Source organism: Myotis lucifugus, unplaced genomic scaffold (assembly GCF_000147115.1).
Source record: "Myotis lucifugus unplaced genomic scaffold, Myoluc2.0 scaffold_16, whole genome shotgun sequence".
NCBI lineage: Eukaryota > Metazoa > Chordata > Mammalia > Chiroptera > Vespertilionidae > Myotis > Myotis lucifugus.
Window position 1 is genome coordinate 4282670 of NW_005871064.1, and position 5094 is coordinate 4287763.

A 5094-nucleotide genomic window follows, 5' to 3' on the forward strand; every position below is an offset into this window, starting at 1 on the left:
CTCTCCTCCCACTTCAGGCACCAGTGCCAAAGCAGTGCTGAGAGACTGGTCCCCTGTCCTGTACCTGGTCTCTCTCTCGCTCTCTCTCGCTCTCTCTCGCTCTCTCTTTCTCTCTCTCTCTCTGCTTTTGATTTGGTGCCAACATCTTTTCCATCCTTTCCATGACATTCTGAGGTCTTTGCTCAGTCATAATCCTACTCAAATTCATCTTTTTCTTCTCCATACTGTTTCCAGTAGCTCCTACCCTCACCCAGAAATATGTTTGGGAAAGTTCAAAAGAGTATCACTTTTAAAACCAAGGTGGCAGGTTGCTATGCAATGGACTCTGGAGCAAAGTGACTGCACCTGGGGGGAGGGGGAGTTTTCTCGTAGACCGGACACAGCTTCTGCACAGGTGTAAGAACCCAGCAAGGTCCGAGGCACGTGGTGCGAGGGTGTGGGGTACAAGGGGTAGACAATTTGTTTATTTTGGAAACCAAGCTGCCCTTTCCCCAGCGAGGAGGAGAAAAAAAAATAAATGTTTCCCTGCACCGTCTCTCTATCTAGGTGAGAATCCCAAGACAAATTCCACTGCCCTTTAAAAGTCCAGAGGCTACATGGTCAACAACATCGTGATAAGTGCACACGGTGACAGATGATTACCAGAATCAGTGAGGTGATCACGTTGAAAGGTCTAAAAATGTTGTATCACTATATTGTACACGTGGAACTAGTATTATCAACGTAAGATTGTACACAAACTATACTTAAATAACAATAAATTTTAAAACAGTCCAGAGGCAAACATTCCATAGCAGAGGAATCTAAAATTGAAGTGGAAAAAAAAATCCATTTCTTCCTCATTCTTCTGAAATGTCAGTTTGGCGGCATGTTCTGTATGGGAGGAATGTACGTCAGGTGTGCTTCAGAGCACAGAAAGCTGTGCCCATGTCATCAGTCGTTCTCTCTGGGCTTCCCGCCCGCCTGGAGGAGCTGATAGCCCTTGTCAGTGGTCAGCAAAGCAGCGGCAACTCTCTGGCTCCACCCCCTGGACACCCGCCAAACCACAGGGCTCCCAGTCCTCTTGGGGACTCCCTCCCTCCAGTTGCCTCATATAACTGAGGGTATTTGTGTCTGGCGCCTGGACGGGAGACCACAGTTCCAGGTTCATGATTAGAGTTTTGAGGGTCTGGCATATTTCCCGTCAATATTTTTTTTTCTGGTAAAATAAGGAGAAAGGAAACTCCTAGGGTTACCCTGAAAGGGGAAAATGAATCATAAGAGAACAGTCTGAGGGACTGGTACAGGAATGAAGGAAACTGCACTAGTGTTCCTTATGCCAGTGACCTACACTCCCCAATAATAATGATGATAGTAATGATAATGATACAAATTGCACAAATAGATGAGCATTCACTCTATGCAAATGAGAAATCCAACTTTGCACCGTCTGATTGGTCCACATAGCACTGTCCTCCTGATTGTTCAGAATTGCACATTCTGATTGGTTATGATGCAAATGAGGATATAGCTGTACATCTCTGATTGGACGGGGCAGATCTCAGACCATTGGTTGAAATATGATTCCAGGACCTCTTTTATAGGGGTTGGCTCAGCCCACAGGAACACAGTGCAGGAGTCTTGACAGCCCAGTGTGTGGCTTTTCCCTAAAATACAGCCTGTGTGAGAGGCCCCTTGTAAAAAATGGCTGCTAGACTCTGATGATAAATTTGGTCCCCTAACCACAAGAAATCCTTTTGACAGGTATATTCCTCTTAAGTCATGAAGAGAAAGCCTGAGTAATCCTTGGTCCCCACCCTCAACCCCAATAAAAGTAGAAACTCAGGCCCGTGGGAGCCTGTTCTCTCTCTCTCTCTCTCTCTCTCTCTCTCTCTCTCTCTCACTTTCTCTCTCTCTCCTCACGGCCTCATTGTGTGACCCCAGGTGTGCTGTGCAATTAATTTCCAGGTCCTATGAGAAATAGTCATTGCTAAGTTTCCGAATGGTCATGGCTGAAGGATGTCTTGAGATTGTCATGAGGACTACAGGTTCTAGCCACGACACTGGCTATTGATAGGCTGAAACTAGCATAGACCCACCATCGACACGCGTTTATAGACCTGTCCTAAAGCCGCCTCCACACGTACCCAGGCAGCCTTCTGCTTCCGTGGCCCTGGTCAGGGGCTGAGTCTCAAGTCTTCTTGGCAGAACCACCTCCTCTTCTGCTGCTCCTCTCGGCCTCTCCCTGGGCCCTATGAAGCCATACTTATCACGCGATGTGCTGCTCACAAAAGGCAGCCTTGCTACATGCTATTCACAGGTAGACAGGTAGTGCAAAGCACGTGGGATTCGGAGTCGGCCAGACCTGAGTTTGATTCTGGCTGTGTCCCTTACCTGAGCTGACTTAGGGCATGTTACTCACCCTCTCCGAACCTTAGGTTCCTCGCTGTAAAGCGGGTGAGTTTACTTCCTTCATGAGGTTGGGATGGAATTCTGCAAGACGGGACGGCCGCAGAGGGCTCTTCTGCGTCCTGCATCGTGAGCAGGTTCTTTCTAAATGGAAGAGAATGTGCTAAAGAAAAAGCACTCTCCCTCTGCCCTTTCTAGCCTCACCCCCATGAAGGGAGACGTGAAGGCAGCGCGCCCGGGACAGGACGTTCCTCTGCAGTGTGCTCTGAGCCCGACGTTTAGTTGGTAAATAGTCGGACAAAAAGGCACCAGATGAAAGCCCGAACTCCCAGAATGCCACTAGGGGTTACCCTTGTGTTGGCATTCTCTGGCCAAGAGGAGCCAAGAGGCAAGCAGGCACACAGTAGGCAAGCAGGCACACAGTACCCACAGCAGCAGGGAGGCGGGGAGGCGGGGGATGCCAGGAGCCCCTGAGGTGCCTCCATTTTTAGCTCTTAAATGTCCCCCCAGCTTTTAAATTAAATTCAGGCCAGTGTAAGGCCCATCACATAGGATTCTGGCGTCTACAGCCAGTGCCTAAGGGTGTGCTGGTTGTGCACCAGACAAATGCACTGTCTAAGGGGCACCATTAGCATCCTAGACATGTATGCATTTACTACAGAACTCCTGCAGGTGGAGCTAAAGTGTCTTGAGAACAAGGGCCCTAGGGTGCCTTTGCACAAAGGGGCCATTTGGCTAGCAGTGTCCTGCTGGCGTTTAAACATCTTTTCCCAACGAGGAATAATAGGGAAGGGGGTAGGAGGAGCATCATTTCAGTCCCTTTAGACGAGGTTGAGGAAGGGAGTCAAGTGTTGGGAAAAAATGAGGGTTGGTGCTGACATGGCCCAGTTTCCCCTGACCCTCCCTTCAGGGTAATTTACAACTTGTTAGATTGTTTCCTCACCATGGAAGATATTGTGATATTAGCCCCAAGCTTAGGCAGTCGAGCTTTAGTTTATAATTAGGCTGTGAAGGGAAGGTGGGATGGTACCATCATTGCAAATGGGGCTTTCCGCACCAGGGGGCTGGCCTAGTGTGACAGGCTCCTGGCAAAGACATCAGCCACCAGAGGTTGAGTGGGATGGGTTGAGGCCCCTCCCAGCCAGGCCCTCACCAGGAGCATCATGGAGTGCCTCCAAGAAGCCGCAAGGGATGGATGTGGTGCATAAAGCGAGGTTGCTCTGTGGAGCTGAGGAGTGGCACTGGCTCCGGCTCCTCACAGCTGTCCCAGCTGGAGGCTTAGTTACTGCTGGCTGCCGTTGTGTCAGCTCAGCTGATTTAAAGGACCCTTTGTGGTTATCAGAAGTGTTCCCTATCATGCCACCCCTCCCCTGCCACCTTCCACCAATTGACAGCCAAGAGCTAGAGAGGGACTCAGTGTCTCCTGCGGCGCCCCTCCCCCCTGCTCTTTTCCTGTGCTGGGAACTGAGAGGTGCTACTTCTGACGACACTGGTACTTCACCCACCAGCTCCTCACTTGCCTCGCTGATTAGAGGAGTTGGACCAATTCTCAGTCTTGCCAGCACATTGGAATTTCCTGGGGGAGAGGAGACTTTTAAAAAATGCCGATAGTGGGTCCTTTTCCTAGAAAGTCTGGTATAATTGGTTTGGGATGTGAGAGCTTTAAACATCCTCTTGGTCATTCCAACATGCAGGCGAGGTTGAGAACCACTGGGCCGAATCTAATCCTAATACAAAGAAGTGCGTGTGTCATAGTGGCATCAGATGGATTTGGGAGTTCGACAGACCAGGTTCAAGTTCCAGCCAGCCCTGACACCCCCGGGGAAAATTACTTCAGCTTTCTGAGCCTTAATTCGGTTAAGAAATTAATGGAAGTTAATTAGACCTACTTTGCCAAATATAAAGATTAAACAAGATCAGGCCACATAATAGGCATTCAAGAAAAGATAACCTTTATTATTATTCCCCCCCTAAAAGCAGTTCCTACCTCCTACTTTCTTATTTCTGCCAATGGGGCCATCATTACCCCAGTTCTTAGGCTCAACACATGTTTGATGAGTGAGTAATGAGTGGCAGATCTGACCATCCTCGCCCATGAAGGAGAAGGGAAGGTTTCTTTCATTCACTCTTGCTCCTGTTCCTATGTCTTCCCAGTGTGACCCGATATCCTTGGGGAGTTGCTCAGCCAGGAGGACTTTCTGCCTCACCGGGACCTTCAGAATCAGAATGTGAATTTGAACCAGATCCCCAGGGGGTCTGCGTGCACTTTAAAGCTTGGACACAACCCTCTCAAACATCCCTGTCCTTGCAACATAGAGAAAAAGGATGCATTCAAGCCGCTGGAGTGGTGACAGCTTACAGATTCCAGCGTCTTGGTTGGAGACACCATGGTGAGTCCAAGTGAGTCATGGTTACATCCCAGCTGGCAGCAGGGAGCATGCTGTCACATGCCAGGCCCTGCTGGCCAGGGCAGAGCTGTAGGCACAGCCTCATCACCCCATTAGACTTCATCAAGCCATTCTGTCGGGTTCCACCCTCTGCCTGTGCCAATTACTTCACAAAGGCTCAGAGAGTGCCTTCCCACCATCAGTCACTGGGAGAGATTATTTCAGGTCACGAGAGGGTAATGCTTACATGCACAGGGAGGCTGGTGGGGCCCTATGGTCCTTCCAGAGGGCACAGGACTGATACGCCCTGCACTGCAAG